Below are 12,256 nucleotides of genomic sequence, written 5' to 3' on the forward strand. Positions count from 1 at the left end.
CAACAGATCCTTTATTATTAATTAAATGATTGTATTGAGAATATCACTAAATGTCACAAGTATCTGTTCCAGAACTATGGGGACAAAGCTTGACAGCGCATGCTGGTTGTCCTGGATGCAACTGAGTAATGGAGTTAATGTCATCATGGTGTCTGAGAAAAATGTCACCCAAGGTGTCTGAGTTTGTATAGAGCATCACTAAAGACTGGAAGGGAAACTGATACATACACCCTGTAAAGTTAAGGATGGTGTTATTAGGCAGTTATTCTGAAGCTACACACTAATCCAGCAGTGCATACTGAAAACAAAGAATTACCTTTTTAAGAATGCTGAAAAGAGATGATTCACCTGAACTGCTGCTACCTGGCTACTACTACTGCTGGTCTCAACATGGCCTCACTCTGATGGGATTCCAAGCCCATATTCTTTGTCACTCAACCCAAGCAAAACATTAGCACCAAGCTCAAGATAAGAAGCAGGCCACAGCCTGCTTCTTGACCCACACACTTGTCCCACATGATGTAAGGCTCTGTAGGCTTGTTGTAGCCTTTTTCAGGTAGATGCCTTGATTAGCAACCAGAGCAATCATTTGACATTTGCATGTATTATGCCTTGGGTTCTGAGGCTCGTAACATTTGATTAGAGTACTGACCTGATGGTGATTAGGAACACAGCTGCTGCATTACAATATAACGTTAAGTCTCAGGTGACATAGATGTCCAAGGTTGCTCTCGCAAGCTCCACAGCAGCAGTGATCCATGTTAGGTGACACAGCAATGCATGCAGACTGGCCTTCAACAGCGTAATGGTGGTGATATGCTTGACGTGGATGTGAGGCCTACTGCAGAGGGATGGCCATCTTTGGACAATGTCTCTGTCCCTTCCACATGTCCTAGGTGTGTCATACTGTACATTTATGTTCACAGGACACTAAACTGTGTTTCTGCTTCATTTCACATAACATCCATTTGTTGTCTGGGTGTTTGACAGACATTGTAGACTTGCAAGGCTAATGTAATGACTGCAAAGTTGGACAGGTTTTCTGTACATGCATGGACAAGGACATCTTCACTGCAATGAGTGCCTATAGAAAGTGTGTGTGAGGCTTTGAACCCCAAGGGTGTGGCAGCATAACCCTTACTTTGCTGGAGTTGTAGATTGCCATACTTGTAAGTATGCTATTGCAACCCTGTCTAATAACGGGATTATGGGTCATGCAAGTGCACCAAGCCTGGCAAAGCAGCATACTCAATTTACCATGTTATTCCACACTGTCATGTACTGTTGTACCTTAGAATGACACCGTAAAGGTTATAACTTGTTACATGAAAGCATCTGTCAGGCTACAGTCTAACCATGTCCTGTTGTGATATATATGCAAGCAATAATCTATTGCTAATGGTATTATCTCTGACTGATGCAGACAAGTTGATAGTGTTCCCAAATGCCTACTCCAACTCCACACAAACACGTGACAGACGCATCTAGATTAAATACCTTGAATCCATGCTATCTCACACACCTGTCAGTACATATGACAATGAGTAGGGTGCCAACAAGTCTACCTCATCTCCTACTCCACTCCAAACCCACATCACACATACCCACATATCTGGAGGTCCATACCACAAACATACCTAAACACCAGACACCTCACAAACAGAAATACATGCATGCTACACCTAATACTACCTCTGCAGAACACTTTACACATAATGGCTAATGCACCACCATCTCACTGATCAAACCCTTAACGCAAAACACAAATTCAAACATATTAGTCATAGGTGATTAAATTGTGAGTCACACTGATGTCCCTCACCAGGCTAGATAATGGAAGGGTCACAGTCAGCTGTCTGTGAGGTGCCAGGATAAAATGTAACACACATACACTCAAATCTGTCAACAACAGGTACTGTTATGACTACATCATAAGTCCTGTTGGTGTGTAAGACTCGAGACATAGCTCTCTGGACTGTGTGATGACAGACTGAGCTCCTGCACTATGTGTCTCAGGCAATTATGGCCTTGGCCATTGGCTGCATTTTACCTTTACCTAGGATGATGCCTCAATACAAACAGAAGATGATTAACTGCAATAATAGGCTTAGCATCTAGTGTCATATTAAAGGGATCCACTATCTGTCAGCCTGGGATGACATGCTCAACAGACCCTGATGCTTTGTCATAGATGGGCTTTATCTGTCACCCCTGGGATTTCAGCTACTGACCAGGGCTATTGCCACCCCCATAGTGACCTTTTTATGTGGTGTCTCAAGGACAACATTTCCAATGTAAAATTCACATGTACCAACAACCTCGAGGTTGTACTACTAAATGCCAGGTGTGTCAAGAGGAAACTGCAGTCATTGAAAGCTGTCCTCACCTTGGAACACACAGACCTTTGAGCAGTCACAGACACCTGGTTCAAGGCTGTGGACTGTACCACAGCCATACCAACCTATACCTCATTCCACAAGTGCAAACTGCAAACTGAAGGTGTGCAAAGTAATGGCGGCAGTGTATAAATATTCATTACGGATACATACACACCCACATTGGTTACACAGTATGATTCCATGGATACACTTCAGGTGCTATTGACTGTTTGTGGAGCACATTTTCAAGTCATAGGAGGCCCCCCATGAATCAGGACACCCAATCTGCTTATTTGGATATACATGGGTCTACCAAGATACATCTGGACACCATGGTTTGGGGTGACTATTACTATCCATCGACTGGCTAGATTACTTGTGTTCAAACTCACTTTGCTCAAAGGTTACGTGACTTCACAAACTTCAATGCCCTGGACCAGCTGGTTGACACCCCCACAAGGGGAGTTAAAATACTGTATCAGGTGCTTACCAATATGGGCCACCACTGTAGCACTACCACTGTGAGGCTCTTCCTGATGAGATCTGACCACAGATCAGTCTCATTCAAAGTAGGTATCACACCTGGCATCCCCTTACAGCAAATACACTAAAGAAATTCACCAATCCAGATTATAACCTCCTATGGGATAGTATAAATAGCTTCACTGCACCTCTTCCCTCAGATGCAACTGACAACTATTCTGAACTCTACACAAATACATTATGCAAACACCTGTATGACTGCACTGACTTGGCTGTACCTAACATGAGTGCAACAAGCTCCTCATGGTAAAGCACACCTTACTGGTGGACAACTGCCAGTAACAGGCTTTACATTAATAGGAAGACATTGCTGTCCAAGGGTAAAAAGAAGGGACCCCCTAAACAGGAAACACTCCCTCCTCAGCTTAAACTAGAAAATAAGTGTTGTTGTGAAGTCCTCCAAAACAAAGTATGGGTCCAAATTAGCCTCCTCCACAAAGGACAACCAAAAGGCATTATATAGTTACATCTGTAACCCATAAAGAAAGGCCCAGAATTGTGCTGAACTCATAGTTAATGATACCACTTATACAGAGCCTGTTAACATAGTTAACCTGATGGCCGACAGGTTCTGTAAAACCATCATTCCCCTGTCCCCACCACATGTACTCCATGACATCCCTAATACCTGTCCCTTATCTTGTATCTGTAAAGAGCAGGTTGAAAATGGCCTCTCTAAGGACAAAAACACAGCATCTATGGGACCTGCTAACATCCCAGGCTGAGTCTTACATGGTCTCCAACATGGAGGAATAACACTATTGGGACCTCTTTGCAATCATAGTGTAACCAGTGTTTTGGTCCCAGCTGATGTTAAAACAGTCACTGTTATCCTCTTGCACAAAGGTGGTGCATCAACTGACCCCGGAAACTATATACTTATTATCTTGAGAGCCATATCTGTGGGGCCATGGGGAAATCATCACAGACCTTATCAACAAAGATATAGGTAATCTCCATACAGGTGACCCTACAAAGTCTGGATTTGTCAAAGGCAAATCATGCCTGTTAAACTTTGCAGATGCTTCGTGCAAGAGCCATGAGCTCAAACTCAATGCCAAGAAATGTATAGTTATCCACTTTGGGAAAAAAACATGTACCCATGGATTACCACATAGGTGGCAGTACACTAAACACTGAAAGTGTGATAAGAGACTTAGGGACACAGGTGGACAGTGGTCTTACCTTCGATAATTCACCCCGGGGATCACATCAGTCACCCTGCTCGACAGGGGTCCAGTGAAGTAAATATTGTGGGAAGAAATAGCCAGGGAATTGTTATGGCTAGGCTTCTATAGGCCCTAGGGCCTATAGCCTTGTACCAAATTATTAACCTATGAGTGAGTTGCCTGGCATCAGTTTTAATATCTGTATGTGAGTAGGAGTGAGGTGTTAGTCCCTAGGTCCCTAGGTTGTCAGTGAATGTCCTATGCTTTTTCCCTTGGCCAAAGCCAGGGCATACTGAGCACACCTACGTCTGCCTACAGGCACATCAGCAGGTGTTTCCTCCTCCTCCAAGTCCTCCTGTGACTGTGGCTGTGATGACCTAGTCACTGGTGGTGGGCTTTGTATCCCTTCCCTTTGCTGATCCTGCTGCAGCTGTTTCTGCAGGATCAAATTGTGAAGCATAGCACATACTGTAAATCTCTATCCACATGTGGTTGGAGTATACTGCAGGGCTCCACCAGATATATCGAGGCACTGGAACCATGATTTCAGAAGCCCAAGCACATGCTCTATGATGTTCCTACTTTGTGCGTGTGCCTCATTATGGTGTTCTTCCATGGGCGTGTGTGCATTTTGATGGGTGTTATCATCCATGGTTCCAGGATGTAGCCAGCATCCCCTGGTAAATGGTCGTGTGGGATGTCCACCCTAGCAAACATCTGGTATGGCTGTGATGAGTGCCAGATATGTGATTCATGATAACTGCCAGGGTTGCCAGCACACACATTCATGATAATCCCCTAGGCATTGCACATGACTTGGCAGATGATGGAGTGGTATCCCTTGCAGTTAACATAGATTCTACCCTGCTCACCAGGTGGGCCCTTCATGTATACATGAGTGAAATTTATGGCACCCAGTACTTCAGGGTAGTGTGCTACATGGTAGAAGTGTTGCAGATTGTTGGTCCTCACCTCAGGGTCAAGGGGAAAAGATATGTGCTCACTAGGATGTGGGAGCACAGCATCCAGAAATTGGTGGAGTATCCTAGATACAGATGCCTGTGACACCCCAATCATGTCCCCAGTTGGCCTTTCAAAAATACCTGTAGCTAGTATCCTAAGGGCTGCATACACCTTGTTTCCACTAGGATGGGTTCCCCTCTGTTAGCCCTGAGTTGATGGCGGCTGAGCTCAGTGAGTTCTTGTAAAATATCCCTCTCCAACCTGTAGCTCTCTATAATCTGCAGCTCATGTAGCTCCTGGAAAGTTACCCTTGGCCTGAATGCTCTTCTACTTCATAGCCTAGGCTTACTGTCAGAAGCTCCAGCAGTATTGACTTCAGCCTCTAGCACATGCAGATGTAGAATAGCTGCAGCAGCCTTTAGCATTATCTCAGCAGCTAAAATGTTTAAGTCTGTACTCCAATGGTTCAGATTATTGAGGGAAAATCAGAATGTAGGGTGTATGCATACTTTATACAGGTCTACTGTAGGTCCAACATGTGGGATTGGCTAATTATGATGCAGTTCACCTGTATAGGATGAAATTGACATGACTTAAAGGCCCTATTTTATTGTGCGATGTGGCGCTATGGGCAGAGTCGCTCAGTACAACTTATACAAAAGTATATATTATTAATTGAATATTTCCGGTTTTACTTGACAGATGGCCACGTCATCACTGTCACGTGGGTAGTCTATCTGCCTGAACATGCTAAGCTAAGTGGTGCACAACACAAATGTGCGCACTGAGCACTAACAATTCCTAATAGTAAGATGACACATTCCCTTGATGTCATCCACATCCATTGGGAATATGAAAACTATGTAGTAGCCTACACGAAGTGGATATGCAGACACTGTTGCTCCTTTTAGCGATTCGACAAAGCAACCTCATTTCCATACATATTCATGCTGACAGCTTGGAAACTGCATGATTGTTAGCCATATAAGCTGGGTAGCAGCACAAATGCACCCTTGTATGGACCCGATGCAAGGTCCTACAGTGCATTTCTGAAAACTACATTATAGCTGTTATATATTTATATTTTTTATTCAGCATGTTTTCACAATGCGGTGCATAGTGTGGACGTGAAAATTATTAATAAAAAATTATTACTAATTTTATATATCCTCTTTCTTTTGCAAACATGTAGGGTTTTGCACAAGTATGTATGTGATGTCCTATTTCAGGGGAGTTATGTCCATATTTATTTGTGGACTTTCGCACCCCCTTCTGTCTGTGTAGACTCCTGACTATGAACATGGACATGGAGTCTACACAGATGCTTTTCCCTTGCCTCATTTGCATAAACTTCACCTGCATAAGCAGAAATTTGCATGGCACGGAAGTTTCCCTGTTTGCGCATGCTTGCGAGCCACTAAGCAATGCTTACTGAATCGAAAATTGTTTACACTCGTGCACGCATCATGGTGCAATGAGTACATGAAAAAAAAAGTGTAGGCTTTACTGAATTTCCCCTTATTTTATCTCTCATTTGGGATTCAAGCCATTAAATATGGGCAATATTTTAATGTAACAATGTGTGTCTGCCTGTGTTTGGAAGAACAATCTATGGATTGTGATGGTCACAGCTGGGAGCACAGCATGACTAAAACTGTGCATACTCATGGACATATTTTGGTATGCAGGCTAGTAAGTATGAATTAGTGCAGAGGTCCGCATTTTCAGCCCGTCAATAACTAAAAAAGTCAGTGTAAAATACACAATATTTACGTACCATTGCATGCACTATGAAATTTAGTTTATAAAGTGCATTTGGAAAACAGACTCTTATTTTCAAAACAATAATTAAACATCTCATAAAGTATTCATTCTTATGTTGCACATCAATAGAAAAATTCTTTATTTCTCCTGGTTTAATTTCTGCAAGTATTTTAGGTTTCTTGTACCATGGTGGGAATGGCCCTCATTCCTACATCATGGTATGGCTGGAGTTCATAAAATTAGTATTATTTCTGTCTTTGATGTCGGCCAAGAGTACTCTTCACAGCACCTACAGTGTGTCCAAAATTTCCTTTCAGTGAAGTTCATATGAGGGTTACATGTATTGGTAGCATATTTAAGTGCAATTGCAAATTCTTTTTTATTAGTTCCTCCACTCCTACTACTTTTGGAAGTGTTTGGATATGTTTCTTCTACATTGCTCTAGTTTTTGCTTGCAAATCCTGATATTTTATTACTTTGTACATGAGACACTGTAGCAATTTCTGTCATGAATGCTACTTTTGTCTTTCTTCTTGAACTATTATATCTGGTTTTCTTGCATCTCTTTTTTGAACGTTTGGTAATAGCTGAGCCAATCTGATATAAACTTCATTGTTATCTATAATGCTTTGTGTTTAATGTTTCTAATGCTTCTCAGCTACTTCTGTATTGCAGTATTTGCACAAACCTTGTACAACAACCTTTTCACATTATTGAGTCTTTCACTGTTCAGACCCTCAGCCATGAGTGTATCACACCCAGCAACAAGAAGTGCAACTGTTTTCAGGTCTCTTTTACAGAACTTAACATTTGTCTGTTTTTCCCACTTCTTCTATAGACTTTGTAAACCAACTTGTAGGTAGTCCACATCCCTGGACAACTATTCCTGCATCAAGTCTTGTTTTTATATATCATTTGATAACCAAGAAGCATTTTTCTTGTTTTGTGGACAGTTAATCACACCAAATCTGTAAGATAGAACAGGAAGAGCAAATAGATTTCTAGTTAGGACTTTATTCCAGGATGTCAAAGCAGATTTCAATATTAGTTTAAGACTTCCAAAATAGTCCTTAGTGAGCTTTATTCTCATTTCTTCATGTTATATTGTTGACCCTTTATCTATTCCCAAGTGTATATACATTTCCTCCTGATCAAGTTCCTTTACATCACATTCTGTCCCAAGTTGATATTCTCTTAGTGATGAAACTTTCCTTTTATAAATGTTGCTTTTGCACATTTATCAAGACCAAATGTCATTCTTCTATCATTTGAGAAAGTTTTAACAATTTGTAGTTGTGCCGTCATTTGTTTGTCTGATGAGTTATACAGTCTGAAATCATCCACAAAAAGTAGATGAGATGTCTTTAGATAAGGTTGCCTTCTAGAGTTAACCTATAACCATAACCTTACCTGTTAAGTAAACAATGTAATGGGTTAGGGGAAAGCCAAAAACTACAGCAGTGACAAATGATCATTATGAAATATCTACCTTTGAATTTGTATCAGTGGGATAATAATTTGCCCATTGTCATGACTTAGCTGCAAAGCTATTTGCACTATTGCTACTATTCCATAGTCACTGCAGTGAAAGCGATCAGTATAGGCTGTGCCTTATACTTCTGTATCTGTGTAGGAAATGCTATATTACACTAATGATTTATTTATGGGAAATTTGGGAAATTTCTATCATAGCAACTGTGCAGGATTTTATATAGTTATCTGACACTAAAATCTTAAAAAGTATTCAAACATGATTTGAGCTCTGTTTTATATATTTTTTTATTGAATTCAAATTTCACGTTGTCAGTATTGTGTTTACTTATCTAATGTTTATTTATTTTTATGTAACTGACATATTATTGCCTTTGTTTGTCAAAAAAGAACTTCAAATCTATTAATACCAGATTTATATACAGTTTGAAATTTAAGTGATGTTTACTACCTTATTCTCATAGTCAAACATTTCAGGAAATGTCTAAGGTTCTCTGTTTCTAGATTGCATTATCAGTTCTCAGCACCAAGGGTATTCACAAAATGACTAGCCAAACTCATAGCTTATTGCAGACTGAATGGCATTCATGTCTTTTTTTATTTATCTGACTTGCTTATCTTTGCAGACTTTTTATCCAACTATCATGAGGCAGTAACTTGAGTTATGTCTCTTTTGATCAAGCTGACCTTCCAGATAAATATTGTAAAATCCTTTTTGACTCCATCTCACAGGATTGCGTTTCTGGGATGTCTTACAGATTCTTCTCTTCAAAAGACCTTTTAACACAAGACAAAGTGGATCATTATTTGGATTTTTCCTGGACTTCTCCAATCAATCTTAGACTTCTGCAAGAGAATTCCTCAGATCCTAGGTTCCTTGGCGTCTACGATTTTCATAATACATCTTGCCAGATTATACATGAGAAAGATATACTAGGGTCTAAAAAACACATGCACCCAATATTTATATTCTCTGGAGTATAAAATTCCAGTTTTGGGCTTTATAAAAAGGGAGCTAATTTGGTGGAGACAAAAAAATTCAACTGAATCCAGGTTTACTCTTCTCTCCTCAGACCATGGTCCAATGTGTCACCACAGATGCCTCATATTTGGCTTGGAAACAGTTTTCAGAGGGGAAGACGCGTAAGGCCTATGGGATACTTCAGGGAGAGCAAAGCACATCATTTTAAAAGAAGTGTTGGCTGTGATACATGTCTTGAAGGTTCTCTATCACCTCTGGTCCCCTGGACCTCCTCAAGTGATTACAGACAATTCTATAAGCTATGCATTATATAAACAAACAGGGAGGTATGAGGTCAAACCCTATGCAAGCTGCCAATGCTAGCTTGGGAGTTAGCTTTTCAGCATTTCTTAAACCTCCAACATTCCATCAGAACAGAACATAGTGGCAGACAAGTTGGGCAAGACCAGAGCAGACCCCCACAAATGGAAATTAAGTGACATAGTCTTCCAGGAATTGATCAGTTGCGGGGAACACTTCATACAGGTCTGTTCACCTCTTTTCAAAGCAAACAACTAAACAAGTTTTGTTCTGGTCTTCCTGTAAGCAAGCATGGAAAAAAGATGAATTTTCATTCCCTGGGAAGGGAATGTTCCTTTATGCATTTCCTCCATTTCCACTGACTTCCAAAGGAATTCTGAAGATTCAAAAGGATATTCCAAAAATAATTGTGGTGGCCCCCTTTTGGCACAGGCAATATTGGTTCTCCCTTCTGATGGAATTAGCTAAAGGCAATTACCACAAGCTTCCTCACAGACTGGATCAACTCACAAAAGACAGAGGGAGCTTGAGACACCCTATTATCAATCATCTTGAAATGACTGCCTGAATGATTAACTTTTATTACATTTTAGGCACCTTTTTCATGAGGACATGCAGCAGATGCTAAAGGATGCAAGAAAGCCTGCTACTAGAAAATCCTATCCTGGTAAGTGGAAATGATTTTTTAGGTGGTGTCCAGCCAATAACCAGGGTCTCATCAGGGATTTTGTACCACTGGTACACAAATATTTGTGTGTGTTACTATCCTCTGGCCTTCCTTTTTCCTCTATAAAGGTTCATATTGTAGCTATTTCAGCATGTCTGTCCATGGATCCTCCTCTCTCTTCTCTGTTAGTTGTCAAACAGTTCCTGAAAGGGTTTACACCTAAGACCTCCTCATAAACAGGTTGCTTTTCCTGGGATTTCAACTATGGGCTGGAGAAATTGACTATGTCACCTTTTGATCCTGTCCATCAATCCAATTAAAGTGTTTTGTCTTGGAAAACTATACCCATCATTACTTTGATATTTGCAGGGAGAATATTTGAGTTGCGAGCTCACATGGTGGGTGATCCCTGTCTGATTTTCCATAGGGTAGGTTATCTTTATGAACAAGCTCCTCATTCATGCCTAAAGTGGTTTTAGAGTTTACTTTGAATTAAACCATCAAGTACAGATCCTGCAAACTCTGGATGAACATAAGTAGCTTGGGAACTATTGTGACAGATCTAAGCCCTTTAGAAAAAAACAATCAGCTTTTTATTTCTTATCAAGGGGCAAAATATGAACACCCTGTGTCTAAGCAGGCAAGTACCAGGCAGTTGTCCTCAACTATTGCATGTTGTTATTCTCACCATTGTAAATCCATTCCAGGCAGTATCAAGACACATTCCATTAGAGCCTTGTCTTCTTCGATGACATACTGAAAAAGGATGGACTCTAGAAGCATCATAGAAGCAGCTACATGGTTCTCTCTATATACTTTTACAAAGCATTAAATACTGGATGTCATTTATGGGTCCAGATCAATCTTTGCTAGGACCATTCTCCAGGAGTTCCTGGATGAATATCCATCCTCCTCCCAGGATGGATAGGCTTTGGTATTCAACCCATATAGCTTAATGGTTACCGTAGCAGTAGGAATGGTGAACATAATGCAGTTGTGTAAGTTGCATTTACCCATAACAGTAGATGTTTGAAATCCTCAGTGCTGCAATAGCCATAACCAACCTCCATCCCCCTACTCTTTTATGTAGTTGTACCTATGATATAAAGTAGGGTTGTGTTTGGTTTCTATTTTATATGTTTTATTATTAATAATAATTGCTTATTTCACATTATACAATGACTCCCTATTACTATTCGAAAATGTGCACATCCATTGTAAATTCCACAATATACCAATGGAAAAACGTCCAGTCACCTGGACTTTTTTCCATTAGTATAAAGTGCCCCAAACCTTTTTTTTTTTTTTTTTTACAATTAAAAAAAAAAAGATAGAAAACAGAGCAACAGAAACTTTCTTTTCTCCATTGCTTCCATTTCAAAGCATTGATGGACTGGGTATGCATGGGAACACAACTCCCATACGCATGGCTGTACATCAAAATGAGGAGCAGTATACCACAACCGGCGGAAGAACAGTAATCCACCATTATACAAAGACATTATTTAAGAAAAGTAAGTATTTTTTTTTCTTAAGTAATGTTATTGCATAATAGCAATAACCGACTCTGTGGTTGTGGTATATTGAAAATTTACCCACGGTTGCCTTTGTTTAATCACTCAGGCTTGGCCCTTGTGATTAAACCACACCAACCATGGGTAAATCTTCAATATACCACACCACATCATCGGTTATTGCTTTAATATTAGACTCCTCTCTCATTGAGTGGGCAAGGAAGTCCTACAGAAAACTCTAACTGCTGATTTCCCTCCTCAGGATTAACCAATCAGCAGTCAGGATGAAAGAGTAGATGCTAGACAGAGCTTTTTGAAGATGGCCAGTGGTTGTTGTTTCCATGGCAGAAAACAACCAATATAGTCTAAGGGCAATGGTAACAATGTGAAGAAATTGAGCATCTACTGTTATGGGTAAGTGCAACTTACACAACTGTAGTTTGTTTACTGACAGCTGTGCATTGAGTAATGTTGCTTGTTAAGTG

The sequence above is a fragment of the Protopterus annectens genome, chromosome 1.part2 (genome assembly GCF_019279795.1).
Source record: "Protopterus annectens isolate FY-2018-M chromosome 1.part2, PAN1.0, whole genome shotgun sequence".
NCBI lineage: Eukaryota > Metazoa > Chordata > Ceratodontiformes > Protopteridae > Protopterus > Protopterus annectens.